At 36.2% G+C, this 16514-nt stretch overlaps 1 protein-coding gene across 4 annotated transcripts in view; it reads right to left on the bottom strand.

Moving 5' to 3' along the window:
- MYO1B (myosin IB) overlaps positions 1–16514 on the bottom strand; it is a 2891345-nt gene that overhangs the window by 168718 nt on the left and 2706113 nt on the right. The window lies entirely within an intron of this gene.

Below are 16514 nucleotides of genomic sequence, written 5' to 3'. Positions count from 1 at the left end.
TGCACAAAGAAGAGAAATGAGACTACCATTTTTATTAGGAAACAAAACATCTTAAACTTCTAACATAACAGAATTACCCCAACACCAGCACCACCTTTTCTAAATTTGACAAGCAATAAATACACTAAAGGTGATTGCACATTCGATTACAATATAACATTTACATGTAATGTGCACTGCTTGCAGCTGTACTACACAATATCACAGGGAATGTAAAAGTTAAGGTAGATAACAGTGAAAAGATCTGCCATTCACAAGTATGAGCTAGTAAGAAGTAATCTTAATGTATACAGGTCCCTATAAAGAGGTGGGAAAGCAGTAAAATGGCTAAGAAAGTTCCTTAGACTTAGTGTGTCTTATATCTTTACCATTCAGAATGTAGACATTCAAAACGGCTGCATCAGAATGTAGACAGTTTACAATGTACAGATAAGTGGGCTGGTAGGGAACATATTTGTGCATGTGTCGGTGGGTTAGGGTTAGAGCAAGGGTTAAGTAAGGGGACAGCTTCAGTATTGTGCAGTGTTGGTGATTTTGTCTGTGTCCAAGCAGGTCTTGTATAGTGCTAGTGTTACTAAAACATTTTTTTCTAAGATAAGGTGGCAGGGTTAAGGTTAGCATGCCCTTTCCACAACACTACCACAATTCAGACAAACCATGCTCCATGGTTTTCCTATGGTTTTGGGCTTAATGTAAAGTGATGAGAGAAGTAGTGTGTGTGTTTATTTTTTGTAATTAAATTGTGTGCTTTGGGTATATTGTGCCCATATTTTGAGTGGCTGTATTTTTTAATATGCCTACATTATGAACTCTCTGTATTTTGAGTGTTTGTATTTTCAAATATTTAGATATTGATTTATACAGAAGTATACTTTTTATGATTTAACCTTATGTCGACATTCACATTTGTCATAATCTAAAATGGAATTCACAACATGTCAAAAATACAAATGTTGATGCAATATGAAAACCCTGTCACATGTAAAACCTAAAAAAAAAAATTTGCCCCCCACCCCCCAAAGTCTGACATTGCACAAAATGAGTGAAAGGGAATATTCCTAAGCACCAAGAATTGTGTGCTCTTGCTGTGGTTGTTCTCTGGCTAAAATATATTCTACACAGCTCTGTTTTTTAAAGAGCAGGCAAGTTACCAATGTCATTCTTATGCATTTCTGGGCTTTCTAAGGCTAAAGCTGTTTTTTTTTTTATTTCATGAGTTCTGAAGAAGTCCAACCACTGGATACAGATGAAAGCACTTGACTCACATTTAATAAAATGTTCATACGTCATTTCAGGATGTACTGCAATTGTTTTACTTCCTGCACCCTTTCCTTTGTAAGGGCACCATTGTGGACCACATTTTTTTGTGTTACTTTTATATCTGCATGATTGATCCTCTGACTGTCTTTGGTGCTCTTGCACATGTGTTGACCATCTGTTTAATCGACCAAAAGAGTTCAGCTAAACAGATGTCGATCAGACATACTGCCAAATGAGGCATCTGCTACTATATATATATATATATATATATATATATATATCTATATATATATCTATATCTATATATATATATATATATATATATATATATATATATATATATATATATATATATATATATATATATATATATATATATAGAGCACCAAATAGTCACAACAGTTTTAAAGTAGCTCATATCACAAAATAAGAACAGACCACAGTCTCACAATAACAGCCTCATCTGTGCTAAAAGCATAAATTACAAACAACATTTACATAGCTGATTAAACATTTCATATAACCCCCATCCAATAAGTTACCATATACACAAAAAACATACACAAGTTGTTTCTCATACCACGAAAAATATAAATAACCAATTTACTGACATGTTCACCAGGAAAGATCGACTGGATACATTTTTTCCATTTTAAATGGAGGCCTGGGAATAAAAGTCCCACAAATAATAGAACAGAAAATACATACGCATAGTTGAGAACTGACATCATATTACAAAACACTGTAAATAAAATATAAATATTAATATACATATAAGTAGAGTGATACACATATGCCATCATTATAACAAGATAAATACAATATCATGCAGCGCTGACATACTATAAATGACATGTTACAAGTGTGAGAGTTTATTACTCACTCATAAGGCAAATGTCAGAGTGGAACATTCAAACAGTGGATAAGGAGGAGGATAAGAAGGGGGGAAGAATGAGTTAAGTATTCATTAGAGATAATAAGAGGAGTAGATATGGGAGACAGGAGAATAATAAGTAAAAAGCAAGATTAAAATTAAAGAAAGTAAAAGTAAGAATAAGATTAAAAAGGAGAAATAGAGTGTATATAGGTATTAAGGAAGTAGGAACTAGAATTATCAGCCAGAAGAGCAGAATGTGCAAAGTCAGGAGTCTGACAGTAATTCTTTCAGTTGCAGCTTAAATAAAAGAATGTTATGTATTACCATGAAATGTTTTATATAATTACTGTTGACAAAAATTGTTTTACTTACAGTTACATTTTCCCCTTTTCAACTTTTTGACATGAAGTAGGGCATATGCTTCTCAGTCCCCCAAAAAGTTTAACAAACTTACAAAAATCCAGTCTTTCTCAGACGCTTTTCCTTGTAAAGCCATATTTCACATATGTGGCTGATTTTATATAGTCGCGCATGTATTCACTAATTTCAGTGTCGCTGGTCTTCCTCCTTCATCTCCTAACCTCCAAACTCTGGTTCAAGTCCAAGATACTCCCAAATCTTTTTGTCAACTCCCACACTTTTTCCTGTTTCTCAAGCATTTTCCTTTGCAACACTGAAAAATGTTTTAATGGGAAAGTCTCTCCAAGAGCCTTAGAGTCACCTTCTATTGGATGGCTAACCCACTGCTGAACAAGCTGCTGTACTTCCCTTTAGCCTGTTGTGCATCAAAAAAAAATTACTTTGATCTTCCGGGAAAAAAATATTCTGAAGACATCTGGATACAGCAGCTTGAATATGACACCTGCCTCTCGACATTTTTCGATTGCTGTGATAAATTTGGTTGTCTTCTACCTGGTGTACATTGAATAATAATTTTCCAAAAACATTCTACTGTCTAAATTTTTGAAGACTTTGCCCTTCTGCCACAGTTTTGACAGGATCAACTCTTCCTCTGGGCATGATTGCAGCTTTACTAATAAAGGTCTTGGCTGCTTTCTCATGGTCAGGTCTGGAGCATACACAATGTGCCCTTTAATTTAACAAATCTTGCTGTGGAATACCTGTCCACTTAATGTATTTGTGCTTTCATAAAATGAATACAGTCTATATCTTCTAGTTTCCTCTGGTACAGGAGAAAATCTGTTTTTTGCTGTGTGCTCCATCCTCAAACTCTACCATTTTTTTTAAAAAGCTTTTTTTGAGCAGTCTCATACTCACCCAGCCTTTTCTTCATTTTGACCTCTGATTTTTGCAGTTTTATCAGTTCATCTGAATAGCTGTTTAAAATCTTCTTCTATTTCTTCCAGTCTCTTCTTATATGAGTTGACGTCAACGTTTCATTTATTTTAATTAGTTCTGAGCATATTTGCCTTATGTTTTCCTGTAAATTACTGGAGTCTATCTCTTGTACCAAAAGTGGAGCTAAAACTGCTTTTTGCTTCTTCCCAGTCAGTGTTTTTTCTTTACTTTATCCAGCTGATTTACTTTCAGGCTCTCTAAGGTTCTTCTTTACTAGCATCCAGCCAGTGTAAGTACTAGCCATTAACTGAATTTTACTAAAACAGACAGTACTGGCCCTTATCCATCAGTTTCTTTTTTTCACACTGAAAGAGATGAAATTAAATTAAGCTGTTGATCAGACAGCAGCCATCTCAGAAAACTAAGTTGATTTGTTTTGCTGCTTATTTAAATAAAAATGAGTTTGGAATTAGGTTTACTTGTGCTTAATTTAGTCACAGTTGAAATTTTGGATGTATCCATCACTAAGTTGATTGATCGATGTTAAGACATTTATTTTTTGTAAACCATTCTCCAAAAACTCCATGTCACCATACAGCAATTGTCATCATTATTTTGTTAAGAAAAACATCCCTTATTCTCAGTTTATCAGGTTAAAAGCATATGTAGCAATCCAAAAGATTTTCTTATAGAAAGTCATGCATTTCAAGAAACTTTTCTGAGAGGGGCTGCATTAGATCTAATGTACAGCATACATTGACAAGAGAAGATACAATAGCTAAACTTTTTTCATAACAAAATAGTAAGATCACAATCATGTGACTTAAAGCATGTAGCTATGCTTGGATCCTAAGGGTCAGCATGATAAGAATAAAATGGTAGAAATGATCGCCATTGACTGATTCAAAAGAGATTTACCTACAGCTTTAAGTAAGTGAGTTTGTCAGCTGATCCTAAGGACACTGAATCTTTTGCTATACAAAAGTACAAATATTAGGATCTATATTAGATCTTCGAATGCTTAGGTTGTCGAACGCTGGGACATGAAATATGGCTTACCCAAAATCCATAAGCATATCACTGCCCCTCCTATGCGTCCCATTGTATCAGGAGCAGGCTGGTGTACTGAGCCTTTATCGATCTATGTAGAGGGTATCTTACATGAGTTCTTAAACAGCTGTCACACTATTCTTAGAGACACAAATATATTTTTACAGCATGTACATGATAGAATGGAAACTATTGATGATGATGAAGCATTTGTATTCCTTACGATGGATATTGAATCCCTTTTTACGAGTATTCTGAATGTATGGGGAATTGACAAAGTAAGAGAGTTCCTCAATACAGATAGGAAGCTTACACCAAATAAGATTTTGTTGGTCTGTGGCCTATTAGAGATTATACTTGAAAATAATGTTGTTACTTTCCAAGATGAGTTTTTTCTACAGATGAATTGCGTAGCAATGGGCACGTCATGTGCCAACAGCTACGCCAATTTATCATTAGTAAGATGGGAAGAAGAGTATGTTCTATCGGTCCTGAATCCTTATTACGATTGTATCCTATCCTTTGGTATGTACGTTTCGTGGATGACGTTTTTATTTTGTGGAGAGGGCATGGTTCTAATATCAGTAATTTTGTAGATTATTTACATAGTATAACAGATTTCTTGAAATTTTCCTTTACATCTTCCGACCCTTCCATTGACTTTTTAGATGTAAGTGTAACCAAAACTGATTTAAAACAGTTGAAAACTAGTATTTACTATAAACCTACTACCAATGCCTGTCTCCATAAATCTAGTATGCATCCAAGACACATCTCTAGAAATGTTCTTAAAGGACAAGTTTTTAGAACTTTACGCTTACATAATAACGATGAAGAGACTGCAGGTGCATTGGATAAATTACACAGTGAATTTGAAAAAAGAGGCTATTCAAGTTCAGAAATCACGAATGTGATAGCAGTGGCATGGAAAGTTAGATCAACAAGATGTAAACCTTACATGAGCTCTCAAGAAACTGATATGAGAACGTCTGGAAATAGAGACATTGATAGGAATAAATTTAGAGTAGTTTTTCGATTTGCAAGTGATATCAATAAGTATACAGATATCATAAAGAAGAACTGGCACTTATTACAGGAAATACCAGATCTTGTCTCTATGATTGGTGACACACCAAGTTTTAGTTTCAAGAACAATGTGTCATTGAAGCAACATCTTTGTAATAAAGAACACCAACCCCATAGAAAAAACCTCTCCAATAGACAAGGCACTTTTCCATGCAGGAACTGTGCAGCTTGTCAGTACATCTATACTAAAAATGAGTATATCCATCCAATGAAACACTTTAAATTATATACTAAGAAATATTATGATTGCAAGAGTACAGATGTTATTTATTTTAGTTTTTGTCAAGCATGTCATGCCTATTATGTAGGAAAAACAAATAGAACTTTTAAAGACCGAATACTGGAACACGTAAGGGATATACGGAATCTGAAGCAGTCCAATGCCCTGACAAATCATACTTTAAACACAAACAGTACTCACTGCTTTAAATTCTTGGTTTTACAACAAATATTAAGGACAAATAGAGATGGGGATATAGAAAATTATACAGAAGAGCTAGAACAAAAATGGATTATTAAGCTCAATGCAGATAGGAATCCTGGTTTGAATGGCTGTACCTCACTAGTCCCTTGCCTTAAAGCAAGACGTCTTAAACATTAATTTCCAGGTTTTAATGTGTTATTAAGGTTTATCAATTTTATATTTTTTATATTTTTATATTAAATTATTATTATAGTTAAGAAGAATTTCTTATATAGGACACACACACACACACACATATATATATATATATATATATATATATATATATATATATATATATATTTGTATATATTTATATATATTTTTATATACATCATGGAAAATAATGATGGTCCTTTGTAGAGATATGTGTACATAGATTTTAAGGTTGGTTTTAAACATATAGTTTCCTATGAGCTTGTACTAACAGTGTTTAATTGTTAAATTGTTTTGACTGTATTGCTTTAAATGCTTGAAACTACATTGATTGCTTAAGTATTTAACCAAGCATGGTCTGCATTAACATTGTCTGATGAAGCAACACTGAGTTGTGAAAGCGCTCACCTACTGTTCTTTTTCTAATAAAGCTACTGTGGATAGTTTTCAGTGTGTAACTTTGGTGCCTCATTTTAATTTTTATTGTTGCATTCTTGGCACCTCAGTGTACTTGTAGCCGGTTGAGATTTGTATTTTTGTCTTCGTTTTATTCGGCCAAGGACACACTGTGTTTGGAAAAGATGGATATGGACATTAATCAAGAATTATTGAATGAGCATAGTCGATTCCTGAAACTCTTGGATGTCCCAGTGAATCCACTACTAAACACTGAGGTACAGACAAGTGCAATGGACATTGCTTCTGGCATGGAAGAGATGCTTGAATTTCAGGTGCAATACAGGGGGTTGAAAAACCTTCTGTATAAATATAAAAGATTACAATGGCAGAGACTGCACTTGCAAGCTTCATTGGAGGCAAAAGTAATTCCCCGTGGCTTACGCATATTAAATATGCCCACATATGGAAATTCGTATCCTGAACTGTTACGTAAGTGGCAAGAACTGAATTTATCTTTTAGTTCCAAATATATGGAGCTTCTTATAGAGTTTTTTTCACCACTTGAGACTGAATTCAAAACAGAAATTGTAACCCTAGAGAACAGGATATCTGAAACTTTTTCTACTGCCATCACTTTGAATAAAATGGACCAGCTACATGAAAATATTAGCGCTTATGAGAGGAAGCTTCAAAATATCAAATTAAATAAATTGAATAGCGACAAACTCGATTTCAAAAATAATAATGTATTCTCATGGCTGAGGGACTCTATAAATAGAACCACCACTCAGAATCCTGCTACTACGAATGCAGAGAGTAGTAGGACACTGAATACTGGAACACAGCCTTCCACTTCCGGTTTTCGTGCTGATAATTTGAGTGCAAACATGGCAGCTACAGCTACACACATGAAAGAAAGCGTTAGCACCAGTACTTCTGCCCCCAAGATCGCATCCTTTGTCTCAGCTGTCAATGGAGATACTTCTACATCGAATGTAGACAAGAAACAGCAGAATGAAGAGCAAAGAAACGCTAATAACACAGATAAGAGTCCCATAAACAGTATACAAGTTAACGCTAAAGATATTAGCGTTTTTTTAGACAATCCGAAAGTGGGAGAGTTTACCTTGAAGACAGCCCTTCCATTCAGAGCTCGGGTCAAAAGCAACCCAACCATGGTGAATACAACAAGGGAACAATGTCGACAGAACTGTGCATTTTTCGAAGAAAAGGAGAATGTAAATAATCTCATTGTGAACATTTCCTCCTTTGCATTAACTAATGAACAGAGTAACTTACTGAATAAGGGTTTATCCTTCATTCCTGCCAAAAAGGCAGATTTAACAGAAATGATAACAGATCTAAAATTACTAGGTAGAAATTTAAGTTTAAAATGTATATTTCCTAATAATAATGATATAAATATTAATGCATATAAAAAACCTAGTACTTACATACCTCCTACTCCTCCAGGTATACAAAAATTTGTAGATATTTGTGAGCATGCTTTTAAAGAAATGTATACCACTGATTTAAATGGTTGCACTTTTTATAACCTTACTGCACCAGAATACAGGGCCTTGAATGAATTACAGAACCTGAATTCCCTTGTTATAAAGCAGGCTGACAAAGGTGGTAAAATTGTCTTAATGGATAAAGATCTGTATATTAGTCAGATGAATGCTTTGTTATTAGATAACCGCATTTACCAAGCATTAACAAAAGCAGCTGTAACTGCCATCATTGACAAGGTGTCTTTTTTAGTATTTGATTTATTGATCATGGGATTAATTGATGAACCTTTTTTAATTATTTTTTGGTACAGAAACCTTTAATTCCTAGAATATATGACTTACCCAAAATCCATAAGCATATTACTGCCCCTCCTATGCATCCCATTGTATCAGGAGCAGGCTGGTGTACTGAGCCTTTATCAATCTATGTAGATGGTATCTTACATAAGTTCTTAAACAGCTGTCACACTATTCTTAGAGACACAAATATGTTTTTACAGCATCTACATGATAGAGTGGAAACTATTGATGATGATGAAGCATTTGTATTCCTTACGATGGATATTGAATCCCTTTTTAGGAGTATTCCGAATGTATGGGGAATTGACAAAGTAAGAGAGTTCCTCAATACAGAGAGGAAGCTTATACCAAATAAGATTTTGTTGGTCTGTGGCCTATTAGAGATTATACTTGAAAATAATGTTGTTACTTTCCAAGATGAGTTTTTTCTACAGATGAATGGCGTAGCAATGGGCACGTCATGTGCCAACAGCTACGCCAATTTATCATTAGTAAGATGGGAAGAAGAGTATGTTCTATCTGTCCTGAATCCTTATTACGATTGTATCCTTTGGTATGTACGTTTCGTGGATGACGTTTTTATTCTGTGGAGAGGGCATGGTTCTAATATCAGTAATTTTGTAGATTATTTACATAGTACAACAGATTTCTTGAAATTTTCCTTTACATCTTCCGACACTTCCATTGACTTTTTAGATGTAAGTGTAACCAAAACTGATTTAAAACAGTTGAAAACTAGTATTTACTATAAACCTACTAGAACCAATGCCTGTCTCCATAAATCTAGTATGCATCCGAGACACATCTCTAGAAATGTTCTTAAAGGACAAGTTTTTAGAACTTTACGCTTACATAATAATGATGAAGAGGCTGCAGGTGCATTGGATAAATTACACAGTGAATTTGAAAAAATGTGATAGCAGAGGCATGGAAAGTTAGATCAACAAGATGTAAACCTTACATGAGCTCTCAAGAAACTGATATGAGAACGTCTGGAAATAGAGACATTGATAGGAATAAGTTTAGAGTAGTTTTTCGATTTGCAAGTGATATCAATAAGTATACAGATATCATAAAGAAGAACTGGCACTTATTACAGAAAATACCAGATCTTGCCTCTATAATTGGTGACACACCAAGTTTTAGTTTCAAGAACAATGTGTCATTGAAGCAACATCTTTGTAATAAAGAACACCAACCCCATAGAAAAAACCTCTCCAATAGACAAGGCACTTTTCCATGCAGGAACTGTGCAGCTTGTCAGTACATCTATACTAAAAATGAGTATATCCATCCAATGAAACACTTTAAATTATATACTAAGAAATATTATGATTGCAAGAGTACAGATGTTATTTATTTTAGTTTTTGTCAAGCATGTCATGCCTATTATGTAGGAAAAACAAATAGAACTTTTAAAGACAGCATACTAGAACACGTAAGGGATATACGGAATCTGAAGCAGTCCAATGCCCTGGCAAATCATACTTTAAACACAAGCTTTACTTACTGCTTTAAATTCTTGGTTTTACAACGAATATTAAGGACAAATAGAGGAGGGGATATAGAAAATTATACAGAAGAGCTAGAACAAAAATGGATTATTAAGCTCAATGCAGATAGATATCCTGATTTGAATGGCTGTACCTCACTAGTCCCTTGCCTTAAAGCAAGACGTCTTAAACATTAATTTCCAGGTTTTAATGTGTTATTAAGGTTTATCAATTTTATATTTTTTATATTAAATTATTATTATAGTTAAGAAGAATTTCTTATATAGGACACACACACACACATATATATATATATATATATATATATATATATATATATATACATATTTGTATATATCTATATATATTTTTATATACATCATGGAAAATAATGATGGTCCTTTGTAGAGATATGTGTACATAGATTTTAAGGTTGGTTTTAAACATATAGTTTCCTATGAGCTTGTACTAACAGTGTTTAATTGTTAAATTGTTTTGACTGTATTGCTTTAAATGCTTGAAACTACATTGATTGCTTAAGTATTTAACCAAGCATGGTCTGCATTAACATTGTCTGATGAAGCAACACTGAGTTGTGAAAGCGCTCACCTACTGTTCTTTTTCTAATAAAGTTACTGTGGATAGTTTTCAGTGTGTAACTTTGGTGCCTCATTTTAATTTTTATTGTTGCAGTCTTGGCACCTAAGTGTACCTGTAGCCGGTTGAGATTTGTATTTTGATTTCTGTCTCAAATGTTGTCAATAAACCAAACATATCAGAGGTAGATACTCTGTTTTAAGTGTTAGTGTGTGCCATGCCTCTCAACTGTCCAGATTTATGCAGAATGTCCAGATTTTTGCCCCATAATTTTGGTCTGTTACTCATACAAATGTGTGCTTTTCTGTTACATCACTGAAGACTGTTGTCACTAAATAATAACACAAATTTGAGTTTCAGACTTCATGTCCTTCAGAAAATCCATGCTAACACAAATCTTGTTATTGCAGCACCTTTCTAAGGTTATAGGCAATATTTAAAATCTGTCCCTATTTTTGGACCTTGTTCCCCCATTATTTTAGGCTTTTCCAGATTTCTTGCACTAAGAGTTTGAGTGGTATGGTGTATGTTTGTTGGGAGGAGGGTGTCACATAGCTAGATTTTTTTAACAGTGACTAATATGGTTATGCCTGTGAAAACCGTGACCTCTAAAAAACATACTAGTCTTGTTATATCTATGAAATCTGATAAAGTATTCGCTAGAAAGACTGAGATTGAATTTTGTTATTGTGCTACTGCATAGGTAGTCAAGCGTGAAGTCTTAATTACTGGAAGACAGCTGCAAAGACTGCTAGGTTTAAGTAAAATGGTCACACTGATAATAGGTTTGTACACATCTAGGAATAAATCCCTTCCGGACAAACTTGCTGAAGTAGTATGTATTCATGAAGATAAAAAAACAGTATCCCATTACCCAGAGAGACTCTGCTGCTACAGAATCTAACTGTTAAAATTACCATGTTATGTATTTTTCTGAGTTTAAAGGTTTGTGAAAGCAGTGGAAGAAAGTAATTTTTTGACATGCCACTTTGTCAGTATGAGGAAGGGAAACAGCAAGTGAGAAAGTGTACAGATGTACACCTGTCTGACTTGGAAAAACAGAGAAAGCAGTCACCAGACCCATTCATTACAGTGTATGAATCCTACACAGATCAAGGCACAGTGTTAAAAGCCCTAAAGGTTTAAACAACTGGCTCAAACATAAATAGAAAAAGAGACTACACCATTCAAAGTACATAGTAGAAGTATCAATGCAACCTGAAAATACTGCAAAACAGGGAGAAAAAGTGAGCAGCAGAACTGGAGAACTACATGAAAGAGTGTGTTCTAATGAAATAAAGTAAAGAAATGCACAATCTCAGCAGAACTCTACACTTTCTGTCAAGCTAAACAGAAAGCCTTGGCAAGAGATTTCTAAACAGAAAAACGAATGTGAAGGAGGAAAATGTACTACTAAGAAAGAGTTCATTAGTACAGTTAAACGGGAAGAAATAGTATCTGGTCAAAGTTTAAAACTTATTTAATTCAATGTAAGACAGAAGCATTAAACTATGAAAGACTCTAGGCACTGAGAGTCTGTAAGTAAGGGGACAAAAGTAAAACTATAGATAAATCTTTTTCAGAGGGAGAGCACCTTAGAGAAGAAAAACAAAACTGAGAGGGTTTTGTTCCATCACTCTGAAACAGAAGAAGAGCCACACAAAGGCTCGATAAAGATGGGAATGAATACAAACAAACAAGATAACGATGAACATAGTCTTAAATGATGTTCCTGTTCTGCTAAAATAAAGGAATCTAAGCATAAAGAAAGGGAATGGCAAACACAGATAGCAAGTGCTATAAGATACGTTAGATACACAGATGTCACTGTCTCTGTTGGTACAATGGAAGACAGTACATCCCATCTCACAACAGACTAGTTTTTGAGCAGATTACAGAGTTGGTTGACCTTCAGGTAAGCTGATAAAATTTTAAAAAGATAAAATGGGAAGATGACATTTTGTGGACAACAGTGGAAAATACAGCTAGAGTTGTAGGGTAAGAAGCTAAACAAGATGTTCCTACTATGTATCCTAATTTGAGTTACAAAATGATTTGCTATACACAGAAAATAACAGAGTAGTAGTAGTACACCAACTGTTAGTGTCCATGACTTTCAGAAATCTTGCGATAAAATTAGCACATGGCCATGCATTAAGAGGATACATGGGAATGGCTGTGACTACAAGAAGGACTTTGGCAAGGTTTTACTGCTCATAAATAATGAAAGAAGTCTAGAAGTTTTGTGCTGGATGTCTTTAGAAGACAGTCCAACACCCAGGTTTTAAAAAATGATTTGAAAATGTCTATAACACAGGTGTCAATTGAATGTATTGTCATGGATACAGTTGGGCCATTCGTAAACTCCAGTAATGAGTTTCAATATGTTTTACTTATTTTGACTGTGCACCCTCAAGCCATCCCACAAGAGTCTATGACACAGGTGTCAATTGAATGTATTGTCATGGATACTGTTGGGCCATTCGTAAACTCCAGTAATGAGTTTCAATATGTTTTACTTATTTTGACTACACACCCTTAAGCCATCCCACAAGATAATGCTAATGCTAAATCAACAGCCTGTCTCCTTGTTTTATGGTGTAGGGACACCTACGGAAATAGTTATTGGCCAGGGAACTCCAATTATGAACCAAATGTGGTAATGCTTTAAGAAATTAAATACCTCAATCTACCATTTCCAGATGGATGGACCAGTGCAGCATTTGTCCTAAACATTCAAGTTTTGCTAAAAAGCTTTATTGAGGAATATGGCAAAGACTGAGACCAGATAATAACACACTTCCAGTTTGTCATTAGAGAAGTCTGTCAAGCTTCTACAGAATTCACTACTTCTGAATTATTATAATGGCAAGCAGCCTCATGGGCTGTTAAATATGTCATCGAAATTTGGTAGAAGAGAGAATCCAATGTAAAAGTGTCATAGAACACTAAGCCCTTACATAAGACAGGGTAAAAGTTATGCTAGGAGTCTGGGAATGCATGGAAAGATCCCAAGCAACACAAAATACATTTGTGTACACTTATCATAAATGTAGATGTTTGAGTGTATTCACTGATGCATTCATTACATTTGGGTTATCTGCTTGCAGGTAGCCCTCAGTCGGCCTGATTAACAATGTCTTGGGTCCTGCGTAGGTTGCTGTCCCTTCTTCCATGACGTCAGGTCATCAGGGGTATAAAACATGCAGCCGGCGCCATTACATCAGTTTTTCTTGCCCGGATGTCAAGTGCCCCCCTAATGGGAAGCAATTAAATATAAAAGTACAATGATATACCTACAACAAAAAAGCAAATACACCAAAAAGGCTTTTAAGCATAGTAAAGGAAAGTAGAGGTATAGCCAAAATAAGTTAGGGTGCTGGAGGGAGGGTAACCAGGACTGCAACAGTGAATACACTCGAACATTTATATTTATGGTAAGTGTACACAACTGTACTATGTTCTTCATGTTTCACTGTTGCAGTCATTACATTTGGGTAGATTCCCAAAGCTATGGTTCGGCGGAGGAATTTAGATAGCATTAGGACCAGCTATAAGGCCCTGCAAGGCTGCAGTGGCAAAGCCAACTCTGGATTTAGAGAAAATTGGCAAATGATAATGCTTGGTGAAAGTATGTACAGAACTCCAGGTAGCAGCTTCTAGGATGTCCCTGGTAGGGACACCTCTGAGAAAGGCTGTAGAGGTAGATGCAGCCCTGGTGGACTGAGGTCTGATCCCCTAGGGGATAGGATTTCCATGGTGCTTATAGCAGAAATTAATGCAATGGCCTATCCATTTAAAAATGGTTTGCTTTGAAATAGCCTTCTCCTCTGCCCCCACAGCAAATGCCACCAGCAGTTGTTCAGATTTCCTTTGAGGTATAGTCCTGTCCAAGTAAAATCTAAGTTGTCTGTGCATATCTAAGGAATGCAGTATCCGTTCCCCTTTGTTCTGTGGATTGGGAAAGAAGGTTGGCAAATGAATGGACTGATTAAGAGTCACACTGGATATCACCTTGGGCATGAAGGATGCATTGGTTCTGAGGGACACCTTGTCCGCATGAAAGATGATGAAAGGCTCCACTGCCATAAGGGCCTGTAATTCAGATACCCTTCTAGCTGAAGTGATTGCTAAAAGGAAAGCTGTTTTCCAAGAAATAAATTTTATGTCTGCAGTAGCAGCTGGCTCGAAAGGAGGTAGAGTGAGTTTCTCCAAAACAAAGTTAAGGTCCCAGACTGGGGTTGGAGCTCTCCTGGGTGGTCTCAAATTTTTTGTCCTCTCTGAGGAACTGCTTGAGCAGTGGATGAGAGAAGGGGGGGGGGGGGAAGTTCTGTGTTATAATGAGCTGAAATGGCTGAGGCGTGGATTTTAATGCAGGAAAAGGACAGGCCCATGTGAAGCATTTCAGTTAAGTATTGTAAAATTTGAATTGGGTGCTGCTGTGCTCATCCCTTGAGACTGGTTCCAGGCACAGAATCTTTTCCATTTTTCAGAAAAAGATTTTCTAGTACTAGACCACTTTGCCTCTAAAATGATATCCATCACAGGTTTACTGAGGGATGGTAAAGGAGAGATCATGTAATTAGCCAGGCTGCAAGGTTCAGTGTTAGAAGCTGAGGGTGCAGAATCTGGTTCTCCTGCTGAGACAACAGGGAAGGAGTGTGAGGTAGGTGCCATGGGGATAACCGTGAAACACTGCACAGAAGGGGGTACCAGTGTTGGTGTGGCCAGTCTGGAGCAATCAAAATCATCCTTGTTTTATCCTGTTTGATTTTTAGTAGTACTTTGGAGAGCAGAGGGAGGAAGGCATAGACTGATAGGTTTTTCCAGCTGAAGGACAGAGCATCCACTTTCCAGGCTAGTTTGTGGGGAGTCCTTGTGCAAAACTTGTCCAATTTGTAGTTCTGGGGTGAGACAAACAGGTCTATATATGGGCTCCCCCATTTGCTTGTCAACATGTTGAAAATTCTTGGTTCCAGTTTCTACTCATGTAGGTCCATGAGGTTTCTGCTTAGTCCGTCCAACCAGTGTATTTAATGTTCCTGGCAGGAACTGAGCTTGTAGGTGCACTTGGTAGCTCAAGGCTGTGTTCTGCAATGCCATGGCTAGTCTGCAGAGGGGGTAAGAATGTGTACCCCCCTGCTTGTTTATGTACCACATAACAGTGGTGTTGTCCGTCTTTACCATTAGTTGTCCTGGAAGAATGTGGTCCTTGAAGGCTGTCAGAGCATTCTGTACAGCTAACATTTATTTTTGATTGATATGCAGGTGCATTTGACTTGGGTTTCATTTGCCCTGAATGCACTTCCCTGCCAGGTGAGCCCCTCATGCATAGTCTGATGCATCTGTTATTAGGATTTCGGCAGCAGGGGGTGGTGTGAAAGGTAGTCCCTTGTTTTGGTGGCAGGCCTCTGCCCACCAAAGGAATTCTAGGCGTAGGCAAAGTATGATAGGAATCATTGTTTCTAGATCCTGAGAATGTTGACACCATAGGCTTTTTAGATACCACTGTAGTTTCCTCATATGCAGTCTTGCATATGGAATTAGAAGAATGCAGGAGGGCATGAACCCCAAAGCTTGCAGTATTTGTCTTGCAGACAAGACAAAGGCGTGAGATAAGACATCTGGGAAGTTGTATTCAAGCTTGCTCCCAGGAATACAATTTGTTGACAGGGTACCAGGTGTGATTTCTTTTCATTTATGGTGTACCCCAGACAAGTTAGAACCCTTTGTACAAAGGCCAGATTATTCAAAAGTATGTCCGGGCTTTCTGCCTGAATTACACAATCATCTAGGTATGGGTATATTTGAATATTTCTTAGCCTGCAAAATGCAATAACTGGAGCTAGGCACTTTGTGAATACCCATACCCTGGGTACAGTAGATAAGCCAAAGGGCATTGCAGAGAACTGATAGCGTGTGTAGCCTGCTTTGAAGCATAGGTATCTTCTGCAAGATTCCCTGATTGGGATGTGCAGGCATGCTTCTTTTAAATCTAGTGTTGCCAACCAGGCATCTTT

This window comes from Protopterus annectens, chromosome 6.part0 (genome assembly GCF_019279795.1).
Source record: "Protopterus annectens isolate FY-2018-M chromosome 6.part0, PAN1.0, whole genome shotgun sequence".
NCBI lineage: Eukaryota > Metazoa > Chordata > Ceratodontiformes > Protopteridae > Protopterus > Protopterus annectens.
The sequence above is the reverse complement of the archived record's forward strand: the minus strand, read 5'-3'. Positions and strand labels throughout refer to the sequence as shown.